We start from the raw sequence: 14,580 nt of genomic DNA, 5'->3' as shown, positions 1-14,580 counted from the left end.
AGTTGAACATATTAGTTCAAAACTTTGTGATTATTATTATGTTATTATTAATTATATTATACATATATTATATTCAAATTTTTTTGGAAATAAAACATTAATAGTACATAATATTTTTTATTTATTTTAAAAAATGGTTAACATGTATTTTTATTTTCCCCGTCTCTCTCTTTTTTTTAAGGGGCCCAATATTTTCTTCTGCGCCCGGGGCCTCAACCGACCTTAATCCGCTCCTGATGCCACCTGGCCTCAGAAACGATCCCACACATCACCGCGGGGTGCAAGGTGATCACTCGGACTGAGTACACTCATAGACACGACCAGGTAGCCAGGATAATACATCAGAAGCTAGCGAGGATATACCAGTTGACCAAAGAAAGTGTACCATAATACAGGTACGAACCCCTGGCAGTACTAGAGACCCGAACCCACAAGCTGTACTGGGACCGCGACATAATAACGGATAAGACCATTCCGCACAACAAACCGGACATAACCCTTGTGGACAAGATGGAAAAGGCTACCTACCTGATTGACATAGCGGTGCCGAACACTAGCAATGACCAGAAAACCCATGAGAAAGTACACGAACCTGAGACATGAGTTCGACGAGATGTGGCATATGCAAAATTATCAACCATTCCAATCATCGTGTGAACAACTGGTATGGTACCAAAGACGTTACATAGCAGCCTAGCAGCAATAGGTCTCCAGTGAACAGCTACAAGGAACTGCAGAAAGTCGTAATCCTGAACACCTGTAGGATAGTCAGCGATTTCCTCGACCTACAGTAACACCAGACATTACAACCACCCTGTGTACTTTGTAGCAGTACCCGTCACGGAGTGGATTCCCCCAATCAGGGAGAAATAATGTAAGAGCAACAATAATAATAATGAACTTCTTATGAGTGTAAACTTTTTACCCGGGAAACTTCTTACCCGGTAAAATAATACATTTCAATATTTAGAGTTCAAATTGGTACTTAAGAAACCAAACCTAATACTGGGGAAAACTTCTTATGCGAGAATTTCTTATCCGGGTTCTACTGTATTTATTTTTTTCTGAAATGTGAAATTAATTTTTATTTAATTGTTACGATAATCAAAATTAACTTGTAAGCGTCGATAGGTGGCTAGTATAGGTTGTTGGTGGTGGTTGTTTTAGTGGTCAAGTGCTGAATGATTTTGTGTATTGGGTCTTTCCGGTTGTTGCAAACATCTTGTGATATTTAAATTGTTTTAGTAAGTTTAAGACATTCAGTGCTGTGTTTATATATATATTTTATTTCAGTGTTAAACATATATATTATATATAAGTTGAAACTTAGGAGGTTATTTTATTCAATAAATAATAATTATTTAAGTACAGCAATGCTTCGCTTAGCACTGGTCTCATTATAACACGGTTTTCAATTAAGTTTAAATCCAAAATTTATTGTACATATTAAAACTCATGCAATAGCCTAGACGCGTATTCTTCATATATGCTGCATTTAGGTGTACTTACATGCTGCGGTGACTACTCAATTGTTTCACATGGAACACCTCAGGCAGTTAGCGGCAACCTGCAACAGTGTTCAGTATTCTTAATTCCATCCTGACGAGACGACTTGATAGCTTTTCAAACTTTTCATTTCACAATTTATTTTTTACCCCTTTAAATACGACTGAAAATATATTTGCATCCTGGCTAGAAATCACTGCCAACAATATGCGTTCTGTTTGGCAACATGTTTTGCCCCATTTGGCAAATGATTTCACTGGTTTTGAATCGCAAGTTCAGCCAGTTGCCGAAGACAATGCGAAGATCAGAATTTTGGATTCGAAACTCTGGACACTGCCAATGTATGTAACTACACTGTCTCGCATGCATATAACTTACATATGCATGCTTACAAAGGAAGTAAGCAAACCCTTAACCATAATTATGAAAGCATCCTTGGACTCAGGGGAGGTACCCACAGACTGAAGATGTGCAAATGTATTCTCAATTCACAATGGGGGATCGAAGGGTGACATGAGTAATTACAGACCAGTTAGTTTAACTTCTGTTCCTGGTAAAATAATGAAGTCACTGGTTAAAGATGCATTGCAGGATCATCTAGACAAGACTGCAGCAATAATTCAGACACAGCATGGGTTTGTTAAGGGAAAGTCTTGTCCGACAAATTTGATAGGATATTATGATGTGGTTACAAAGGAACTGGATGCAAAAAATAATTTTGATATCATAATGGAAGACTACTGTACAAATTGGTGCAGAATGGTATTTAGGGTAAGTTGCTACAATGGATAAAAGGATGGTTGAGTGGGAGAAGACAGAGGGTGGTAATCAATAGGTGCTGCTCTTTGTGGACTAATGTTATTAGTGGAGTCCCACAGGGTTCGGTGTTGGGCCCACTGTTGTTTTGCATATTTATCAATGATATTGATGAAGGTATATCAAGCTTCGTGTTGAAGTTTGCAGATGATACAAAGGTTGGCAGGGTTGTTAATGACAGTAATGGCAGTGTGCTACTGTAACAGGATCTTGAAAATTTGGGCATATAGGCTGAGAAGTGGCAACTGAAGTTTACCCTTGACAAATGCAAAGTACTGCGTATGGGTAGAAGTAACCCTAGAGAAACGTACCAACTGTGTAGTACTACACTTAAGGTGGTAGAAAATGAAAAAGACCTGGGAGTAATTGTGCAGTCAGATATGAAGTTTTCTGAGCAATGCAGACAGGCTGCCAGGGCAGGTCATGGGGTTTTGTCAATGATATATAGGAATTTTGCTAGCAAGGAAAAGGAGGTGATTGTCCCTCTGTATAAGACAATGGTCAGGCCATGCCTTGAGTACTGCGTACAGGTCTGGAGGCCTCATTTTAGGAAGGATGTAGATTTGCTTGAGCATATACAGAGAAGGGCAACAAGATTGGTGAGTGGAATGAAGGGAACCTCTTACCAGGAGAGGCTTAAGTTCTGCAAATTGCAGCAGCTGTAGACTAGGCACTTGCGAGGTGATCTGATTGAGGTGTACAAGGCCTTGAATGGGTTGAGCATGCTGATTTCTGATGGGATTCTTCCACTTGTTCAGATTACGAACCTAAGGGGGCATAAATTCAAATTAAGGAAAGACAGATGTAGAATAGATGTGCGGAAATTTGCCTTTAGACAGTGGGTGGTTAATTGCCGGAACAAAGTTTCATCTGTTGTTGTGGAAGTTGATAGGTTAAATAAATTTTAGGAGGAACTGGACAAACATTTAAATGTATGTGTGAATTTTTTTTTTTTTTTTTTTGGCTGATGCTGCATAAGCTCATGCACTTGCTTTCTTGCATCACATGCCACTGCTACTACTACATTATTCAACTCGCTGTGCAATTGACAAGCAAATTGCATATGAAGAGGAGGAAAACAATTCTGAAGTGGCACCAAAAGAATTTTCAACAGAAGAATTGGAGAAAGTTTTTTGGGGGGTTGACGTTGGCCTGAATGGAGATCCAAATGCTGAATGTAGCATCAGGATATGGCAAATATTACAAAATGGGATTCGATGCTACAAAGCCTTGTACACCGAGAAAAAGAAGACAACTTCACCAGAGTTCAGTATTGAAATACCTAAATAAACAAAGCTTCTTTCTTAACTCTCACGATGTTACCTTTTCATTAATAAAATTTTTGCAATATTTTTTATTTCAAATCCTTTTAATTGGTTATCAAGTGCAAATTGTTTATAGATTTATTATAATTTGTTTATAGACTGTTTCTCTGGTACTCATTCAATTAAAATCCATTATAATTATACCTCAAATCAGCATGGTTTCACATAACACTAAACAGTTTCTGTACCAATTATCAGTGCTGTTTGGGGTATTGCTGGATACCAAAGTGTATAATCTCATTCCAATTACAGAATTCGAATTGTAAATACTTGGTGTGTCTGTTTAGCCTTTTATTTTTTTGAAAAGTACCCTTTTTTCTAAAAAGAAAAAAGGGTACATTTTGGAGACAATTTTTTTTGTCTTTCTATTATTTCACTGAATTTATACATTTTATTGTAATTTGTTGGTTTAAACAAAATGGTGCTATAAGTAGAGGCTGTAAACCTATAAACTGGCAATCATAATTATAATTGTGCAAATAGAAAAAGAAAATAGATAAACTTAAGCCCATGTTTTAATATGTGCATATATGAAAGATGGAAGAAGAAATTCTTCAAACAGGCCTCTGAGGTCGTATATATTCATATTGTAGTTTTAAATGTTTTCCACCAACCTTACGTAGAAATAAAACACAACGAAAACGAAAACCGGAATCTTGATAATTATGTATTTATAATAAATTATATTTGACTGTATTCACAATAAATTATATTTAACTTTACAACTAAAATATATAAAATATACATTAAAATATACTGGGTTAAGAACAGTAAAACCATAAAATACATTAAAATATACTAAATTAAAAGTGATAAAACCGTAGCTTTCGAAGGCTCCTGCCTTCTTCTTCAGCAGTATTTTTCTTTGTTCTGCGGTGCATCTTTAAATACCAGTGGGTTCACGGTACTCATCACGTTTCATTCCCATGTGTTCCGTTCTCTTGTGTTATGGAACCGAAAGTGGCTCGGGAGTGGGTCATATGAAACCGTTCATCCCTTCTGAGGATAGTAGCCTCGAAGAGGGGATGGATCCGCGTTCCTCTATCTCTATTAATGTTCCCTGTGGAACAGATCCGCAAACTCTCGAGCCACTTACGGTCCTAGAACTTATGCCCCCGATCGGTGATAAATCATTTTTTAAATAATTTTCTGGAGACATGATTTCTTAAATTTTTTTTTTTTTTTTTTTTTAATTCTGTCAGATCAACTTGCCTCATGCAAATAGATTCGTACAAATGGAAGGAATTCTGTGAGGTCCCTGTTTACTCAGTTATGTATTCACCATTTAATTTTTGTGAAAACACAGGAATGTCATCCATTTCCATGCTTTGTATCTTCAGTACTATTAGTTGAAAGCTCAAAAAGTTGCATCTTAATTTCTTCTGAAATTGCTGTTTGCTTAATACTAAAAATATATCACAAAAACTTAGTTCTCCCCTTGAATGAATGAATAAATAAATAAATATCTTGCTTATACTCTGGGATCACAAAGTCAGAGGAGTTCACAAGATAGAGAGAATACAAGAATAGGATCATAATTAGTACCCACATGGACTTGGACCATAGTAATTGAAATATGCTTAGTTTTGTGCCCTCATACTTATCCACTTGCCTATGGCAGCCGTTGTTCAAATGTGCAAGAGGTGAGAATCCTATTGGGATATTTAAAAGTACAAAAATAACAGTACTGTTAACTAAAACTAAAAACAAAAATATTTTTTCAAAATTTTGGTTGTATTGGCCACAACCTCAAACTTTTCATATACCACAAGTTGAGAAATGCTGCCTTAGCACTTGGCTCATGCCTTTGAGTGGATATTAGCTGTCTCAAGATTTTTTCCTATTTTCTGATTTTTATATGGTTTTGTAAGAAATGTTACACTCAAGTTGCCCGATGTCTTTCAACATACTAATGGTATTCTCTCTTGCAGGCTGTTGCAGTTCGAGCATGAACACCTAGAAAGCAGGTTGCTTGCTGTCTTAATGCTCCTAAAAACCAAATAACAACAACAACAACAGCTTGCTGTCTGGTAACTGGTGCTGATAAACATCTTAAATGTCTCATGTAAATATAAATAAAAATCAGTTTCTATTTATTCTCTAGATCAGGGCCAGCAAATCTACGGAATCCATGCCGAAGGTGGCATGCGAGATTTTCTTGATATGTGACTTACGCTGCTATCCCCAAGGTTTTTACCTAGAAACTTAGCAGTGCACAAACATGTAGCAAAATTTTTTTATAAACCTATCAGCAATTGTCATATATTCTCAGAAAGGTTAACTGGCCCTGCTATAGATGGTTCAGGCCAGGGGAGTTTATGAATTATTTATGACAATATATATTATCTTGAATTAATTATAAAGGGCAGTCAGATTTTCAGTGCCACAGTTCACAATGATGTTGTGCATTTTTTGTGGCAGTGTTTGGGCTCAAACCTGCAATCTCCTTACTTGTGGCTACGCATGCTAACCAATGGTATATGCTGGTTCTGCTGATTTTATTATTATTTTTTTAAAATGAGAACCCCAAGCACAAGAGGTATTAGAACCTATAATAATTAATACCATGCGTGGGTTGAAGGTTGAGAAGATGAAAGAAGATACTTGTTGATGTTAGACTTGAATTTCTATAGATTGTAATTTTCAGGAAATATGTATGAAGGGAGGTTGTTCCAGAAAATGGAAGTTGAAGAATAAACGAGGAAAAGTTTGTTCTGTGAGTTTGAAGTTGGACAGTAAAAGAATGTTTGCAGCACGCGTTAGGACTGATTTGGAAGAGAGAGTGGGAATTATAGAAGGCAATTCAGAAGAATACTGCCCATGGAAGTATCTATAGAAAAGGCATGAAGGCAGAACATCTATTAGACAGAGAGTGGAGATACTTAGGTTGAGATGAGTAATTAATTAACCTAACTGCCCTCTTTTGAATGGAATCTAGAGGTTTTGGGGACACCGTCCCAGATGTAGAAACAATATTCCATGGTAGGGCAAATTTATGATTTGTACAGAGTGAACAGCTGTTTGGAAGAAAAGTACTGCTGAGAATAAAAGAGAAAGCCTAGTTTTTTCAATGCAGAGGAAGCAGAGTTTGTAATCTGTTTATGCCAGGAGATTAGAAGTCAGAGTAATCTCTAATAGAGATGTGTGAGATTGTCTAGAAATCTGAGTGTTATCGAAGATAAGAATAAGAGCAGAAGAAACTTTTTTTGTGAGATATAAGGCAAGGCTGAGTTTTAGAAGGATTGAAATCAACTAAATTATTTTTGACCCACTGGAGAATTACTTGGATATCAGCATTTAAGGAATTAGTAGTGTATATTTGAGAAGTTGAAGCTCTTTGTGGAGGGAAAGGTTTTCAAACCGGAAGGTGGAATGCAATATGCTCTCACAGCCAAACTATTAATAGGATTTCTAGTTATTGGAAGGTAATTAATATATAAGAGGAAAAGTGGTAAAAATAATCGAACCTCGGAGAACACCAGCATTAGTGGAGAAGTTAGAAGACAGAGTCACCTACCATTACCTTCAATGAGCTGTCAGAGAGAAAATTGGATACCCAATTACAAAAAACAGTTTGCAAACCATAAGATGGAAGCTTATTTAGAAGACCTTTATGCCAAACACAATCAAAAGCCTTTGATCATGTCAAGAGAAACTGCTTGAGTTTCACTAAACTTTTCCATTGAATTTGTCCATAGATGGGTAATATAAGCCAAAATGTCACTAGTGGATTGACACTGATGGAATTCATACTGGTGGTCATTGATCAGATGGAAGATTTCTAGATAGTTTATAAGCATTGGTAGTTAATTGATTTCTCCATTGCTTTAGAAAGAGTAGGATTAAGTGCAATGGGAGGGATTTGTCAACTTTTTAGGAACTAGCTGGATATGATATGAGTAAATTTCCAAGCTGAAGGGAAAACACCTTTCGAATAAGAAAGTGAAAAAAAGTGACACAGAACAGGAGTAAGCTTAAGAGCACAGGTTTTGAGAACATGTGGAGAAATACCATCAGGACCTGTAGCCTTCTTGGCATTAAGATTGTTCAAAATCCTTCTGACATCTTATTGACAGAAGACCACAGGAAGCATTGAATGGAATTGTGCATTGTACTGGGAATGGTAGGAGGTAGTTTACCAAGATCATTAATACGTGAGTTAGAAGGAAAATAGGATGCTAACTGGCCAGATTTATCTTTGGCTGAAGTGACAATAGGAAAGTGACAAAACCTACAGCCAGTAGCTTTGCCAAGAGACCAGACTGCTCAACTACTATTTGGACAAGAAGCAAGTTTTCTACTCTTAGCTTGTTTAAAATTTAAATTTGGATAGATTAATAACTGCTTGACAATTGTTGTGAGCTTTGGTGTAGGCAGAAACGAGGCCGCCGTAGCCTAGTGGTCAGGTGCGCAAGTGCAAAAGTACACGTGCCTTGAGTGACTGGGGTTCAAGCCTGTGACTACTGAATACAGTGCTGTTTCTTGTAATCTGTCTATCTTGTGAACTCTTCTGACCATTTTGGTTGTCCCGGAGTATAAACAGAAAATTTAATTTAATTTTAATTTAATTTAAGCTGGAAATTTGGATACAAGCCAATTGCGATATGCAACATTATCTTGAACAGCCTTAGCATATTTATTGGAAAACCAAGGTTGAGATAAAGGACCTGATTTTAAGGTGAGTGTGGAATAAAGTATTCTATCTCTACAAGAATAATTTCACTGACACAATCTGTGTAAACACTGATATCAGAAGATTTGAAACAGTAATTTGACCAAGGAAAAGAAGAAAAGAAATCTCGCAGATCATCTCATTTTGCATTCTTGTAATACCAAACAAGATGAGGTTGAGAATGGCCATGACTGAAAGGTTCCATTGGAAAAGAGACCATCACCAAGTTGTGATCTGAGGTGTGTTAATTTTTTTTTGTTTTAACTGTTTCTCCGCAGTATTCCTATCCACTTGACTTGTGGCATGTCACCTGAATATCAGTTCCGTCAGCATTTTAGACACCCAGGTAGCAAGCCCATCTTGACGTTTATGAGAGAATGTTTGTGACAGTCTCAAGGACCGAAGGATTTACCTGCTTACCAGAATTGATATTGGAGCATTAATTCTGATAATTTACATAAGGCATGCAATGCAGAACAAGAGAGACAAACAATACTCAAATAGGAATACTGTGGAGGAACACAAAAAAAAAAAAAAAAAAAAATACTTTCATTATCTCAAAATACCGGTTTCTTCCTCTGGTGTTATAGGCTGCTTATGTCAGTTAGACCATGTTTAGACCAAAAGTTGATATTCAACTTTTGTTTTTAATTAAACTTTTTATTTTCTTTCCTTGTATGGTTGTGGTTTCACCAGCTTTGCAGAAATGAGATGTGAACACCACCGTGGCGTCCGTCAGATGTGATGTGAACCTCAATTTAATTCAGCGTTAAGTGACCTTGAAAATTCCAAGGAATACCATAGAAACATTTATTATTATTTTTGGTTTCTCTCATTTCGTTCAGTAATTTGTAATTGAGTTTTGTAAATCATAATTAAAAAAACACCATTTTCAGTTCATTGAAAATGCTAAAAATTAAATTAATTATATAAATTATAAAAATAATTTTTATCAGAGGTGTTTGACAGATGCAAATGAGTATATATATTCTATTTAGAGTACATGTGGTGGAGGGGTTAAATAAGTGATATTTGCGAGATGTTTGTCTAGAATTTACATGGTATATACAAGTTTTTGTATTCATAAAACAAAAAAAAAAACATTTTCATAAGGATAAACATTTTTGTAATGACTTATGTGTATATTTCTCTCAATTAACACTTAAAGACTTATTTTATGGCTTTAATATGTTTTCTAGAAACTGAATTTCTGCGACACAGAGTAGGGAGACTTTGTAGGAGATGGGTCATTTAACCTAAATGCTCTCTTTTGACTAGAGCTCAGAGTCTTCAGAGAGGTTTTTTGGGACACCAGCCCAGATGTGGGAACAATATGCCATGGTAGGGAATATTACAAATGATAAGTGAATTTGAGATTTATACAGAGAGCAGTTGTTTAGAAGAAAATTAATTTTTTTTTTTTTTTTTTGTCCTCGCCTTTTCCAATTATTATATGGGGTCAGCGTTTTTATTGTTTTGGCATGCAATTTTTACGGCTGGATGCCTTTCCTGATGCCAACCCCCACCCTTTGTTCGGGCTGAGGATATGCGGTGGTCATTCCCTGACCTTCTGCATCCTCCGTATTTGGTGGTCACAGGCTCAAACCCCTGGTCTAATCAAGAAGCGTGTGCTATGCACTACTGCTCCTGCCCACCTGGCGACGGAGGTGCCTTAGAAGAAAATTAATACTGAGAGCAAAAAAGATAACCCAGTTTTTTTGATGCAGAGGTAGCAACATTTGTGATATGTTTATGCCAAGAGAGATTGGAAGTCAAGGCAATCCCTAATAGAGATATATGGTCCCAAATGTTATTGAAGAAAAGCATAGGAGCAGTAGACTCATTTTTGTGAGAATTAAGACAGTACCAAGTTTTAGGATTGAAGTTAAATTTTTTTTTTTTTTTTGTTTCATTGGACAATTACCTGTAAATTTAAGGAATTGATGGTGGATATTTGAGAAGCTGAGAAACCTTGATCTGACTGTTTGTGTAAGTCAAGGTTTCTAAAACTGACAGGTGGAATGTAGAGTACTGTCATCAGCAAAACTATGGATTGGATTCTCAGTCAGTGAAAGAGGGTCATTAGAGCAGTTATTTGAATTTGAAGTGCTAGTCAAGACATCAAAGGCAAATATTGTTGGGATATCAGAGATGTGGTGTCACACAGATATAAGGAGTGCAGAATTGGAATTTCTTGAGTACAATGTGTACAGAAAGGATAGACAGGATAGGGAGGGAGGTTATGCTGTTAGTTAAAAAACACAAAATCTAAGGAAGTACATCCAGTTGACATAGTGCAATGTTGAGTTATTTGGTGTGACATAAGCACTGGGAAAACAAAAATGAGAGTAGCAGTTTGTTATAGGCCTAATGACTCTGATGAGTACAATGAACAGTTATACAGAGAAATAGTGGGGCAGTAAATCAGTGTGTCTTATAATGGGGGATTTTAACTTCCCAGATATTGACTGGAACTTGTGGGTTGGTCACTCGCACACTAGCAAGGCTTTTGTGGATTTATTGGATGATTGTTTTCTACAGCATGTTAGAGAGGCAACCAGAGGGAGTAACATTCTTGATTTGATTATCAGCAGTGATTATTTATGCATTAAGAATTTACAGATAAAGGAACCACTAGGTGGCAGTGATCACATCGTACTGCTGATGTTGGATTTACTTAAAGATGTAACCATCAAGGGTAAGGTTTTTGCTTTTGTAAAGGTGACTACAGTGGTCTCAGAGATTTTTTAAATTCTATACAGTGGGATCAACTGATGTTACCAACAGCAAATTCTAAATGGAAAGTAGTAATCTTGGAAGCTACTAGGCTTTTTGATCTTTTGTTTCAACTAAGAAATACTGCTCTAGGTTTAGGCTCAAATGGATGTCAACTGAACTAATGAGACTCATGGCAGAGAAGAAAAATGCATGGGATGCATATAAATTATCAGGGACACAGAAGCCTATGGTAGATATAAGCTAGTTTGTAATCAGGTCACAAGGAGATTAGGCAAGTGAAGGCAGATTACGAGAAATCTTTGGCAAAGGATGCAAAGAAAAACAGCAAATACTTCTTTACTTATATAAATTCTAAAAGGAATGGGATGAATCAGATTGGTCCACTTGATATCAATGGTTTTACTGTAGATGATCATTCTCAGGTAGCTGCCAAACTAAATGAGTATTTTGCATCTACATTCACACATGAGGAGTTATTCATGGAGGAGTAGGCCAGATGTTTATCAAACTCTAACAGTAGTTAAATGATTTTGTAATAACTGAGAGAAAAGTGGAGGAGAAATTGTTGAAGTTAAACATAAGAAAGGCACCTGGGATGGATGGGATCTATCCAATTATATTAAGGAGGTGGCATAGGAAGTAAGCAAACCCTTGGCCATAATTATGACAGCATCCTTGGACTCAGGGGAAGTCCAAGATGTGCAAATGTATCTCTAATTCACAAAGGGGGATCGGGCGCCTCCGTAGCCAGGTGGGAAGGAGCAGCAGTGCGTAGCACACGCTTCTTGATTAGACCGGGGTTCAAGCCCTTAACCACCAAATACGGAGGATGCGAAAAGGTTAGGGAATGACCACTGCATATCCCGGAGCAATATGGCCTTAGTTGCTAATGTTCCTAAAAACCAAACAACAACAACAAAGGGGGATCAAAGGAGGGACATGAGTAATTACAGACCTTTTAGTTTGACTTCTGTTCCAGGGAAAATAATGGATTCACTGGTTAAAGAAGCATTGCAGGATTATCTAGACAAGACTGCAGTAATAATTCGTACACAGCATGGATTTGTTAAGGGGAAGTCTTGTTTGACCAATATGGTTGGATACTATGATGTGCGGTGCCTCCGTAGCCAGGTGGGTAGGAGCAGCAGTGCGTTAGCACACGCTTCTTGATTAGACAGGGGTTCGAGCCCATGACTACCAAATACGGAGGTTGCGGAAAGGTCAGGGAATGATCACCGTATATCCCCGGAGCTACATGGCCTTAGTTGCTAATGCCCCTAAAAAAAAAAACCAAACCAAATACAATGATGTGGTCACAAAGGAATTGGATGAAAAAAATAATTTTGATATCATATACTTGGATTTCAGGAAAGCTTTTGATACTGTTGCCCATGGAAGGCTGTTGTACAAATAGGTGCAGTGTGGCATCAAGGGCCAGTTTCTGCAATGGATAAAGGAATTGTTGAGTGGGAGATGGCAGAGAGTGGTAATCAATGGACACTGCTCTTCGTGGAGTAATGTTAATTATTCTTAATTTTGCCTATTCTTTTAGATTCTTAATTAAATTTATATTTCATGGTTGTTGCACCTGTATCCTCCAACTTTATATTTACAGTTTTTATTCCTCTTCTGAATTCTTCACATATATAGCCAAAGAATGGTTGATTTACACATCCTAGATACATGTCACCATTAGCTGAAGATAAACAAAAAACAATAGCATGGAAGCTGTGTCATAATAAAAACAGTGTTTTTGAACATTTGCTAGAAATTTTAATGTTTCTACACTTAGTAATATATATATGTTAGTAGTCGTGAAGGGCAATGTGCTAACTTTACAGTACTAATAATGCTAGTTATGGAGAACAAAGAGCAAACGGAACTGAAATTGCTATCATGGTGAACAAAGAAGGGAGCTAAGATAAAGGAGAAGTAATAAGGAATTATATCTGGGATGGATGGGATATTTCATGTCTGACCTGACAGAGGCTGGAAGTAAAGATTAAAAGAATAGCAAGCATAAAGGGCAAGAAATGGGATAACTTACATGGGGGCGTAGCGATCTGTACTGCTGTGGAGAAATAAAATGTTTAGACTGAATGTGGGCTTCAGTATGTGGTATAGACTGGTGACCACTGGTGTAAGGAATCGGGAAAGTTTTAAAATTAAATAAATGAATTAATTAGGTTGGGTTAGTTACCCCATGTGTTACAGGTTGGAGATGTATTCAAATAAATTAAAATAAATAATTAAATTAAATTAGCAAAGTAGTAAATCAGTAAATTAAAATTAATTTAACCAATTTTGTTACGAATGTAAAGTGGTAGGGTTAAACGTTTTAAGGAATGCGTCCCAGGATAGAAAGAATAATAGGCTAGCAAAGTAGCGGTATATAGTTGCTGAACTTTGTATAGGCGAGGAAAGTGTTTTAAATCAGAAAAGGAGCATCTCGGGTATTGCGTTCGGTAAACTAATGGCCTATGAGAAATAAAAATATAGGGGGTAGTAAAGCGTGAAGAGTACTAAAGCAAAAAGATAGTGCTAGGGCAGTTCAGGGTTGCTATACCCGTTCCTATAGTAGGACCCTGAAAATAGTTCTGTGAGCATCCTTCAGGTGTTTTTGTATGGTATATGAAGATAAAAAATAAAAAGGAGATAAATAAAATATAAATTGTAAAAGAATACTCCTATAGATAGCCAATTGGGGGGGGTACAAGTTTTCTACGCTTGTAAGACCCCAAAGAGGGTGGGAGTATTGACTATACATATGTACAAGCCTAGCAGTTATGGAATATCAGTTAGGCATGATGTTATCGATATCAATGGTACAGTTGATCAATTTTTTATATTTGATATTATACTGAGAGCTTTTTTTGATGTGGTAATATAAGTAGGCTGCTGGAAACTGGTTGTTTAGAAGTTTGCTGTAAAGGTTTCTGATGTTGCTCATTATCAGTTGTTTGTTATTGCATAGCATGGCTATTCTGATGATTTGTGATAAGATGATGTTGGCATGCACTTTTTTTGGAAATATTCAAATGCCAGTGCATGAAGCTGAATATATTAAAGTTAAAGGCGTCTCGCTTATTATATATATTGACAGTGGGGTAGGGGTTGTTGACGTCTATATCCAAATCCAAGTAGTTAGCAGTTTTGTTATTATCATTCGTTTTTTTCTAGTGTGAGTTCAGTTGGGTATGTATTGGCAAGGTTTTGTATGACGTTGGGGCAATTTTCTACGAATAAACCATCAGTATATCTGAATATGAATATGAAGATATCAGGAGGTAATGATGTATGAAGTTGGGGCTCCTGATATTTTCATATTCTTATTATTCCTTATTACTTCTCCTTTATCTTAGCTCCCTTCTTTGTTCACCGTGATAGCGATTTCAGTTCCGTTCACTCTTTGTTCTCCATAACTAGTGTTACTAGTACGGTAACGTTAGCACATTGCCCTTCACGACTACTAACTTATGTAGAAATTATGGTCGTTGGGTACTTTCTGCATATAACAGTGTC

The 14,580-nt window shown here is 36.7% G+C and overlaps 1 protein-coding gene across 1 annotated transcript in view; it reads left to right on the top strand.

The window, feature by feature from the left end:
• The first annotated feature begins 1,137 nt into the window (after positions 1-1,137).
• The window catches only part of LOC150079329 (116 kDa U5 small nuclear ribonucleoprotein component), a 330,420-nt gene continuing 316,977 nt past the window's right edge, over positions 1,138-14,580 (top strand). Inside the window, exon 1 of the mRNA XM_090383490.1 lies at positions 1,138-1,244. The gene's annotated coding sequence lies outside the window, so the exon portion shown is untranslated. The remainder of the gene's footprint in view (positions 1,245-14,580) is intronic.

Source organism: Mastigoproctus giganteus, chromosome 10, assembly GCF_048544385.1.
Source record: "Mastigoproctus giganteus isolate SK-2022 chromosome 10, ASM4854438v1, whole genome shotgun sequence".
NCBI lineage: Eukaryota > Metazoa > Arthropoda > Arachnida > Uropygi > Thelyphonidae > Mastigoproctus > Mastigoproctus giganteus.
This window is presented reverse-complemented; position numbering and strand designations above follow the sequence as displayed.